Source organism: Lupinus angustifolius, unplaced genomic scaffold, assembly GCF_001865875.1.
Source record: "Lupinus angustifolius cultivar Tanjil unplaced genomic scaffold, LupAngTanjil_v1.0 Scaffold_446, whole genome shotgun sequence".
In the NCBI taxonomy this organism is placed as follows: Eukaryota; Viridiplantae; Streptophyta; class Magnoliopsida; order Fabales; family Fabaceae; genus Lupinus; species Lupinus angustifolius.
Window position 1 is genome coordinate 216,771 of NW_017727841.1, and position 11,914 is coordinate 228,684.

The 11,914-nt window shown below is 32.9% G+C and overlaps 1 long non-coding RNA gene across 1 annotated transcript; it reads left to right on the top strand.

Annotated features, from left to right (window-relative positions):
- Positions 1-2,280, top strand: LOC109341377. Its single transcript, XR_002106945.1, has 4 exons — positions 1-75; positions 178-294; positions 1,522-1,616; positions 1,920-2,280. It is a non-coding gene; the product is annotated as an uncharacterized LOC109341377 (long non-coding RNA).
- Positions 2,281-11,914: the final 9,634 nt, after the last annotated feature.

Here is an 11,914-nt window from a genome sequence, read left to right on the forward strand (position 1 = left end):
GGGTACAAAGGATGGTGAGTTATGGTTTGTTTGGTGTAACGATGATAGAGCCACTAATGGCTGACTCCGAATCGGGTAACTACTGCTTCACTAATTTTTGTCAATTCATTGCCTTAAGTTGATTATCGGTTTTCTTCTTCTTCCATGAACGCATACAATTTCGATTGTTCTTTACAGAATGTTAATCCCGAGTCATTGACCCAAAGTCGGCTAGAGAATATCGGAGATATACGCTGTATCGACCAAACTGAGGCATCTTCCATTGGTGATTATTCGCAACCGAACAGAGGAGAGGTAAACTTTCTCCTTATTTCTCATAAAGCCTTACCGATTGTATGAGTTTCGTTAGTGTTCCAGATTAGTAATGATAAAGGAATAATCTTTTTACTATTGAATTCTTGCCTAATCCTTAGCTTATGGAAACATATAGATTAAAATCAATTCCATCCATACCCCTTTTTTACATTCCAGTTTATTATACGTGTATGTGTTTATGTGACCGATTAGAACAGCTTATGGGTTATTCCTATATGTTTAATGCATAAGCTACATACAGCAAGATATGCACATGAAACACATTTTTACGGTTTGAATGCTTACCTGAGTATATGCCCTGTGAAATATAACTCTATCTCTCTTCTGTGACTTCTTACTAAGTCTCCTTCTGGTTTTTTATGGTGTTGTATCCGTGTCTACCTGTGCCTGGACTTACGTGATGCACACGTTGTATGATTTCTGCCCGCCTTAATGTGTAGCGTATTCTCTGATGTGTTATGTGTATGGATAGGAATTGCTCTCTGTTTATATGATATGAATATGTGCCCTGATTATTTCTGCCTTTTTCTATGCCTTTTTCTAACTGCTCTCTCTCTCTGATTTCTGTCGCAAAGTATGCTCTCTTTCTCTCTGTTTTTACCGAGTGTCTGTGTGTAGCAATGTTCTCCTTATATTACTCTCCCCTCCTCTTTTTTCTCTCTTTTTTGTATTCTTTCTCTTTTCCTTTCTTTTGCTGAATGTATGTGTGTAGCAATAATCTCTTCTTTGATGTGTGACTCCCTATTTATAGTTAAGTAAGGGTTAATACAAAACCTTTCTGAATTACTAGCTGAAACTGTCTTTTTTGTTTTTTTGAAATTCCATGATTCTTGCTTTCTAATTGCAATACTTTAACTGCCCATGAATGTTGATTTATGCTAATTATGGCACTCTGGCAACTGTTTCAAAAGAATCTGTCTGATTATATCATATGCTCCTTAATTTCATAACTGTCCGAAAATAATGTGTGATAAATCAAGGGAATATGTGATGAATTCTGGCTGACTGTTATAGCTTATGCATTACTTTGTAACTTCTATCTGACTCTCTGCCTCTCATTAATCAGCCTTATATAGTAAGCATTTGCAGCATAAGTGGCTACTTGTATCATAGGGTCCTTTACCCATCACTAGTAACCAACCCAACCAAGTTCACTTTCTTAGAAGTATGCACTTTCTCATTCTGTATATACTATTCTATTTGCAGGAATATATTTTTCAGCATAGCTTTCACCCGTTATACAAATGGCCTAGACTTGAAACATGATCAATCTTAACAAACCTTGTTATAGCAGCAAAAAGGTACTTCTCGACACCATTCTGATACGCTTGATATGTAAGTATGCATTATCTGCTGTTCATGAAAACATGATGAATACAATGCTTTGTATTATTTCTAACTGCCTGAATGGGATTAATATGGTATCTGCAAGTATATATGCCTCTCCTAATCTTTAGATGCAATCTTCCTTTTCGGTTCCTTCTCTTTGTGTGTTGATCATCTCTTTCCATCACTGTTTGCTCCTTATTGATAAATATGTATGTTCTCCTTTTTGCCATGTTGTGTTGATAATAACAAAAGGTGATATTTTGTTTTGGTTTTAGGTTTGACAAGAGGAGCTTCTGGAGCTTCACCTCAGAATTCTTCCACAAAGAAGAAACCCTCCTTGATGAGTCCTTACTAATACTCTTCTGGCATCCAAGGACTGCATTTGTTCCTCTCAGTGCCATAGCACATATTATTTTTTGTCTTCTTGCCACGTGTGCATGAAGTGGACTTGTTGTCCCAGATGAAAGACCAAGACTTTGAATAGTCACACATCCTGAGTTTGATGCGCATGACTATATTTATTTTGTCATATACAAACTTTTCTCCTTTATTGTTGTAATATCTTTAAAGGACTTTTTGGTATATTCTTTTCTTTTCTTTTCTTTTTTTCGTTTTGAAGGCAAAAACCGGTGTCTGGTTCATGTAATTTTCATATTGTAAGTAAATAGTTTGTACTTTCTAACATTAAAGCTTGATCTTGAGGAGCTTAGGATACATCTTTTTCAGATTGGTTTTCTTTCAATGATTACAATTGGTATTTGTATTGATTATGACAAATATTTGTAAATCTGTTTAAAAAACAAGATGATGTAGTGGATTCTTGGATATCACAGGCATATGACTCCTACCTAAAATTAATTCAGAAATGATGTTTTATTTTTGCAAAGATAAAGGCAAAAGGTAGGACAAAATTGAGTGTTCACAAGTTAGCATTCATATTTGGAAGAATCCACCCCTGAGAGAAAAATTGGGAAATTGAGAGGCAAACATCCTGGCCAACTATATCCTAGAAGGTTTGGAAAAACACTCCCCCAAAACCATTTGGCTCTGGTGCCCCATCACCATTCATATCAAACACTGCATTTTTGATCTCCTCAGTAGAAGGCATCATGGTTAGCATTGCATTTTCCTTATGAGAAACCAGATTAGGAATCACCTCCTGGATGAGAGAATTCTATCTGGTTGAATTTTCAGAAGCAAAAAGATTTTGAAAGTAGTCTAGAACATGATTTCATATCTCTTCCTGATCAATTAGCAATCTATTCCCATCCTGTAGCATGGTCATAGACTTAGTGGCTTGCCTTATTTTTGCGACTCTATGAAAAAAGGCAGTGTTTTTATCCCCATTAGTTTGCCAATTTATCCTAGCTTTTTCTTTCCAAAAAGATTCCTCAACTTCAAGAGCAAGCAAAAGGTTGTGTTGAGCCAAATTTTCCTCATCCCTCAAATCCTGGCTAGGCATGAGAGCTCTGGAATTCTGAATGAGCTCCAATTCAGCCATAGCATTTTTGACATTAAGATGTATGTTACCAAAAACATTTATGTTCCAATGCTTTAGCTCTTTCTTAAGAGTCTTAAGCTTTTGAGATAGAATATACATAGGGCAACCATAGCAAGACATGTTCCAGATATTCTCCACCACCCTCTTACAATCCTCACGCTTAGTCCACATTTTATGAAACTGAAATGGAGATGCTCTCCTTATAGAAGAATTAGAAGTGAGTAGAATAGGATGATGATCCGAGGAGATTCTAGGCAAAGTACAACAAGAAGTTTGACTCCAAGCACTGAGCCATTCCTCATTACACAAACTTCTATCCAACCTTTTTTCAGTTAAAGCAGCTCTTGATCTCCTATTAGACTAAGTGAATAGATTACCTCTTGTGATGAGATGGATCAAATTAGAGCAATCCGTGAAGGTTTTAAACTCATTTGAGGGCAGGGCATGAGGAACTCGAGGGCCTCTGGCCTCATTAGCACCAAGCACTACATTAAAGTCTACTATGCAAGTCCAGGGACCATCATTAGCAATCATCTGGGCATTCAAATCATACCCTAGGCTTCTTCTCTGAACATAATTAGTATGAGCATACACCACACAAATATAACATCTTTTGTCTTCTATTGAGACTGATATATGATGTGCTGAGCAGAGTTGTGCAAAACAGTAGGTGAGTGATCATGGCTGCATAATCCCCAAAGATTAGGCAAATTGTTCCCTATATTATTGGTCACAAAAAGATTCATCCAAATATCATTCCAGTAGGAATCCTAAATGGCCTCTTTAGATATCATAGGCTCAGCAATAAACAAGAAATCCGGTTTATGAGTCAAGCAAAGGTTTTTTAGAACCAACCTTGTGTTGAGGTTGCCAAGACCTCTACAATTCCAATAGAGGACTATCATTGGACAGTGTTAGAATGTCCACCCCTACGAGTATAGTGAGTTCTCTCAGTGATCCCTTTCTTTCTTAGCTTTTTCTTTTGAGATTTTGATAGAATAGGAGTAAATTGTTCCTCTTCCTCTTCCTCCTCCATGTTGTCATCTGCCCAAAGCCTGCCAACTATCTGCATATCCTTGGCTACATTTTGATATTCCAATTCATGTGTGTCAAGCACTATGAAATTGTCTTCAATGTTTTGTGGCATTGAGGGATCATATGAATCCTCCAAATTTGCGTTATCTGGAGGCTCTTGCTCTGCATCCTTTTCAGGAGTATTTTCTACTCTTTCTATCCCCTCCAAACTTGCCTCTTCTCTATTGTCAAACTCCAAATTGATAACTAAGTCATCAATTTTCCTGATATTAGGAACCTCCTCTTTATTTATCCTTGTTTTAGGGCCTGATTCCTCTGCTTTCTTCCTAGGAACACCCTCTTCCACCTTCTTTTCAGTCAATCTACGACAATTGCTATGCAGGTAACCAATATTATTGCAACCAGTGCAATATGGCGGGACATTTTCATACTCAATCCCAACAAAGAATACAAATCTCTCTCTCTCCACCAGACCTTGATCATGTAAGTCCTCTCTAATGTTTATCTCCACCAACACTCGAGCATAATGCCCAAATGATCTCTTGGAGGTTGCCTCATCCAATGATATGGGAGTGCCTAATCCACCTGCAATGGAAAATAAGATCCTCGGGCTCCAATATTCCTGTGGAAGCCCGAATATTTTAACCCAACATTGAGAGTGGGATTGCCTTTGATGGCTTGGGTTGAAGTCTGGTGTCCATAGGGACATCCTAAGGAAACCTGGCTTCGGTGACCATGCCCCCACTGTGCAGATGCTTCTCATATCTTCCACCGAGGAGAAGGAGAAGTCATAATAACCCTTGCCCATAGACACCATGCTCCATGGGCCTATCATCTCCCACATCTTATGGAGTTTTCCTTTCAGATCTGCATACTTCAAAGGATTGTCCCCCTTTGCTAAGATGAGCCTCCCATGAAGGTGATTTTTGCACCTTTGCAATCCCGCTTGATAGTCTTCCTCTGGGATTTTTATGGCAATTGCATCTCCTTTGATGCAGGGTTGAGGCAGTTGAGAGATGGCAATGTCACATGACTTTTGGAGGACTTATGTAAAGGATTTCTTGAGAGGAGAAGATGGAAGAGTTTTTGGAGATGTATTAGCTTCAGATAGGAAACTCCAAGGAACAAAAGTTTCCATGATTAGTCGAAAAAATAGCTTCCCAGAAAGCTGGAGGTCAAAGTCCCATAAACTTGGAGCATGCCCTAGCAGAGCTTTTGTTAAGTTTTTCCAACCCTATAAAAATGATGTTACAAAGTCATTTAATTGGATTTGTAACATTATAAAAAGAAGTATGAGAAACACGTAGGTCTCAAGGCGCCAGCTTTGGTTTCTTCACTTGATGATAGTGAAATGAATAGTTTCACTTCTTCATTGAATCATAATAAAATGAATTAACTATGAAAGAGCAAAAAAGCAACTTCTACTTCGACAATCAACAACATGATTAGTTTCACACTATTTTTATTTCCATTTTCTTTACACAATACATCTCTCCATTTTTTACACCTACAAAAACTTCTGAAATTGTATACATACATTACAATGATTATCCTTAGTTCTTACATGATAAATAAGTGTGATATTTTAAATAAAAAATAATGATTAGTTTAATTAAGTAACAAAATATGACATATTATGGAGACAAAGTTTGTGTAATTTTACTAAAAATTATAGAATATCAGTGTAATTTACTCTTATAAATATCAACTATAAAACTTTTCCTTTAAAATATTTTAACTAACGAAATTTTTGAGTCGTCTCTAACTTTTTGCTTAATGTGAGAATAAGGTGGACGACCAAACTATATCTATGCTATTAATTCCATTAAAATGAAATCATTATATTTTAAATAGTCTTATTTCAATCAAACAAATCAAGTAATTAACTATTTTAAAACCACAACTACATAGTCTTGACTTCCGTATTGCACATATGGATACGTAGGAGTAAGATAAATTCTCGTGAGACACAAATATAAAAAATAAGATATCTTATTTTAACAATTAATTTTTTTATTAATTATTTTTTAATGGTTTAAAAGTTCATGTAATTAAGGAGAGTATTGTTTTAATATGTACGTGCAAGAGCTAATACCTTCTAAGCTCATATCTAAAGATCATATTATCCTAATTAAAAGAGAAAAGAATTCTATGTTTTAACCGTAAAAATCCCAAAATTCTAATTGAGCATAAATGGTCACATGTTTTATTTGATTTGAATTAATAATTACCAATAATTAGAAGGAATATAGATCAATGTTTTGTGTTATTTTATAAGTGATTGATTTTAAGACGTGTTTTAAATTTAATATGTGATAATTAAATTTAGTTAATATATGAATATGATAGCTGAATTTTGATGATACTATTTAATTTACTTTTAATTTGACTATTTAATGTCTTTTATCATGTCGATTAAAAAATGCCATTTTTTATAATTGCATTTGTTTATCAATTTAACACCATTATATCGTATTTCATATAAAAGTCGATTATATGGTAAACAATATCAAAATAATGTAACTTATATTAAAATATTATTACTAACAAACAATAAAATATTTAAGCTTATATTAGTATTCAAATAATTGTTATTTTGTAGGATTAATATTATTAACAGAGTAATAGCCGGAGAGATCTTATTGCTTGGTCAAACAAAGCAATAGTGCACTGATATTATTATTTTAAGACTTGTTGGGGATAACTAAAGATAGATAGACAGTATGAGATCAACTAAAAAACTATATTTTATTTAAAAATCAATGATATTATAAATAATATTTGAATGTTGTGACTTATATTAAAATGTTATTAGTAAGAAATTATAAAACATTTTATGCTATCTTATTGTTCAAATATTTGTTATTTTATAGGATTAGTACCATTAAGAGAATAATAAATGGGGAGAATTTATTACTTGGTCCAACGGAAATTGAATTTCAATTTCTCCATTTGCGCCCCAATTTTTGGTAGAATATTTGTTTACATGACAATTTTGGAGTCGTTACGATGTTTTTGCGGTCAAAACATATAAAACCCTATTTTTGCCCACTTTTAGATTGCAGTAGTCTTTAAATTAGAAATTTGGGCTCATAAGTTGGTTATAGACCGTGGAATTTATTAGCATTTTGTGTGCTCATACTAGACGCTATCCTTAGTAATTGTATGAACTAATTTATACTTTGAAAATTGTTTGATTATTTTATTTATTAAAAAGAGAAAAATATTTTTATTTTTTGTTACATATTTCGAAGAAAATGGTTTGTTTATTATGTTTGTTTTATTTTTAAAAATTAATTTAATCTTAATATATCATCCCCACTTAAACTAGTGAAGTACAACTCTAATATCCCATATCATATCACATATTAAGGAGTGGGAGCTTAGTAAGATTTCATTTTTTTTTACTTTTTTAAGGTTTTTTTAGAAAGATGTAGTTAGTTGCTCATTAATTTTAAGAAAGATGGAGTTAGTTGCTCATTAATTTTAAGAAAGTGAAGTAGAATCATCATGTCCAACACTACATTATACCTTCAAATTGTGGTAAAACATTATTTTTGTGAATTGATTTTTATTAAAAAAGTAATTATAACATATAGTAATTATAATATATGACATATAGTTATTAAAATAGTAATTATAATATATAATTATTATAATATAATTACTTATTATGGTTATTGTCGAAATAAGAAGGAAAAAATAAGTAAGAGATAAAAGTTGGGAATGACATACCTGATGTAACTTCGAAATTCATGATTGATAGTATTATACAACAACAATGAAATTTGGTAAATATGCTTATGAGTCATTATGTCTTTTGGTTATGCTTGGATATACACTGTGAAAGATGATAAACATAGGAGCCGGAAAATGTATAATCAATGAAATTAGATATTGCTCATTATATATATAAATGTATAATCAATATTTCCTTGATTAATATTTTCATTACTTTATGAAACATTTATTGTTCATGTATGTTATTTTAAAATTTATTTAATTATTATTTTCACTACATTATTAAACATTTATTGCTCAGGTACATTTTTTAAAATTTATTTAATATAAAATCAATAAAATGTTTAGCAAATTAACTTCTTTCATACACAGAGTATTACAATGCAGCCATTACATTAAGAAACATTAATATGCAGTAGTTATATTATATAATATTAAAGTACAATCATTATATAACGATATATAATATAAAATTACAATCATTATTTCCGATTCCTAAACTTTATATCATGTTCATTATAAATATAAATTTATTACCATTTATTGTTTAAATATATAATAGGAAATATAAAATATTTATAAATCATAACAAATATGTATTCCTTAAAGTTAGAACTCATTATTAACATATTTTGTTTATAATTTAGATTTGATTCTAATATTGCAATGTTACTATTGTAGTATTCAAATAATAACAATAAGAAATATAATTAAAAAGAATAATAATAATTTTTTATTATTTATATTTGTTAGTAGTTATTAAGAGTAGTAACAATAGTAACAATTTCTGAATTTTATTTGTTTGTAGTTATTTTAGAGTCAAATAATAATAATACATTTTTTTAAATTAATCTTATTTTATAGTCAAATAATAATGAGTTATAAATTTATTGTTGATTTCTAAATTAATATGATTATGATGTGTTGCTCAATACATTATAATGTCTCATACCCTTCATCTTCATACAGAACAATATAAAGTATAACAATGTCTTTTTCTATCTCTTTCCTGCAGGTAAAATCAACCACAAAAAATAGAATAATAATCTTAGGAAAATGACTAATTCAATTACTAATACAATTTCAATCAAAGTTATTTTTGATTCCTTAAGTTTAGACACGGCTCATTATAGATATAAATGTATAATATCATTGACCCTTATTAAAAAAATCAACATTTTTTTCTTAAAATAAAGTCATGTCTTTGATTTGATTTAATTGTGATAATGAAATTGATTCTTCTACATTCATTATATTAAAAACAATCATAAGATATATAAAGTTGTATGTATTGTAACACATATTTGATTTATATTTGTTTTAATTATTTTTGATTCCTTAATTTAAGTAATGCTCATTATGTATATATTTTTTAGAGTTTAGATTTGATTATAATATTGACATGTTAGTATTGCAATATTAAATAGTAACAATAGGTAACATATCTTAAAAAACAATATTAACAATGGACAACATAAATTTTATTTTATCTATTAGTCATCCAAATATATAGATTATAAAGTGATTAACATTTAGTTAATTAGTTATTTTCATATGTAAAACGTTTTTTTTTACCAATTTTCCAGTTCCCAAAGGTAAGAAATTAAAATATTTAGTGATTTAATTGTCATTTTTGAATTAAAACATTATTGATTTAAATTATTATTGTTCCAATTTAAAGATTTTATTTATTGTTTAAATTTTTACATAAGACTCTTCGCTGATTATATGTTCAATTAATTGTTGCATATGTAATAACATTTTTTATTTACTTTTCTATTTGGGTACACAACTAGGAATTTTTTATTTTCCATTTAATGCTACTTTCCATTGCATTCAATATTTTCATTTTCACCATTGAGAATTTAACGCCCCGAAAAATACTTCTCAAAAAACATTGCGAAAAAAATGGGTAAATTTTTTTTTTTGAATAAAGAGATTGTATAAAATTGTTTCCTTTTAAAACCTTCCTTTTCCAAGATATCAATTTAAGTAACTCAAATGCGGAAAATCAACTTATCGTTATCGAATGATAACTTAACCTGATTCACAATTTCCTGAATAACACAATGCATATAAACGGTTAAGTCATCTTTAGTTCCTACAAACTAAGTCAACAAAAACGGAAACTAAATCGCCACTAACATATACAAAATCCAAAAAGAATGGGCGAAAATATTAATCATCGCCAAAAGACACTAAAGAAAAACATGAACAACTGAAGCCTTCAGTGTTTCAAAAGTCACAAAATGATAAGCAACTCCTAGTAGCTAACTCCAAAGCTAGGGTACTGCCTCTTCCTCAATTCCTCATGCCCCCTCCTGGAACATCACGGACGGGTAGCTCCAAATCCGAGCAAAGCAGTCTACCTTACGAGCACACGTCCGAAAAGCAAGCAATAGAAAAGAAGAGAAATAGAGAGAGTAAGACATCTAATGAACAAAAATTCATTGACGACGTGAACTTACTCAGAATATTACACTTGGACATAAAATATATTTAAACATATAATTCATCATTTATCAACAACATCATGAAGAAATTCATAACTTACCATTTATTTCAACATTACCAATATATCAAATAATATAATCAACATTATACTCATAATCACATCACATACATAAACATAGGAATACACCATACTTGTAACTCACATGTGGGAATTTACTTCCACAATGATAATGTATGCATGATATGTCATGATCATCCACCTTACACCAATATCCATCCAACATCCTAATCAGAAATAATCGAGAGTACAGGTCCCGTACCAAGCCGTTTTGTACCACCCGAAATAACATATCCTCGCAAGGAATTAAAAATAGATCAATCGGTTCCCTCAGGAACAGTCCTACCCGGACCTAGGTCGTACAAACGCTTTCAGGGCATCCCTCTCATCGATCTCGAATGCAATCCAGGGGTTGTCAGAGATTGCCTAGTTTGGCCTGTGAGAACTGTCCGATCCAACAGGGTACCTCCCCAGGAATACAAGGGACTCGTCTCACCCAGACTCTCCCTCAAGACAATGTTGGCGAATCACCGTCCAATCAGTGCCGTCCCTGCTTACTTCACGGTGCTCGAAGACGTCCCGTCATTTCCTCTCCACTACTTCATGGTCACAATGCAATGCATTCTTAATCAGAATCAAATGCAAATGTATTAATCAAACACATGATCGGCCCATCCTTAAGCCATCTCCCGACAAGGAATGCTTCTCGTGGGACCCGATAGTACGTCAACCGTACATGCTCAAGGTAACATCTCAATCACTACAACTCATCACCGGACAATCCTGGACGGTCACATGACCAAGCCTCTTACGGTCGGTCGATCGTTGTTCAGTGATATCATGTATCCTTACTAGGGTACCCCCCTAGTTCACGACCTCAAGTCGGATACTTGCCCAACAAGGCATAAACACAAACAATACTTTCATACCTTTGTGGAGTCATGCTTCACATCTAAGCCATGATCTCATTCCACAACCTTTATATCACAACACCCTACCCGGGTTCATCACATGGTTCACAACATCATAACTCAAAGGGTAACGTCCCTACCACTACGACCATCGCTGAATCACCCTGGACGGTCCCAGACCAAGCCACGACAATTCGCCTTTAAATCTCAAATAGACTGAAGCTTTCCTCGCACAGGCGAAGGTATTATCGCCCAAGCGACAATTCGTCTTTAAATCTCAAATAGACTGAAGATTTCCTCGCCCAGGCGAAGGTATTATCGCCCAAGCGAGAGACTTCTAGAAACTCCTTAAGTTATGGAATTTTTTTTCTTTTGCCCAATCGAGTTTTTGCTCGCCCCGGCGACACCTTGTTCGCCCAGGCGAAAATCCTGGAATTTTTTTTTTCCGCCAAATCGGGTTTTTGCACGCCCGGCCTCGCCCCGGCGACGCCTGGTTCACCCAGACTACTGGCATTTGGACAGAATGCTAATTTTTGCCATTTTCGACAACCAAGACACATTCAAACATGG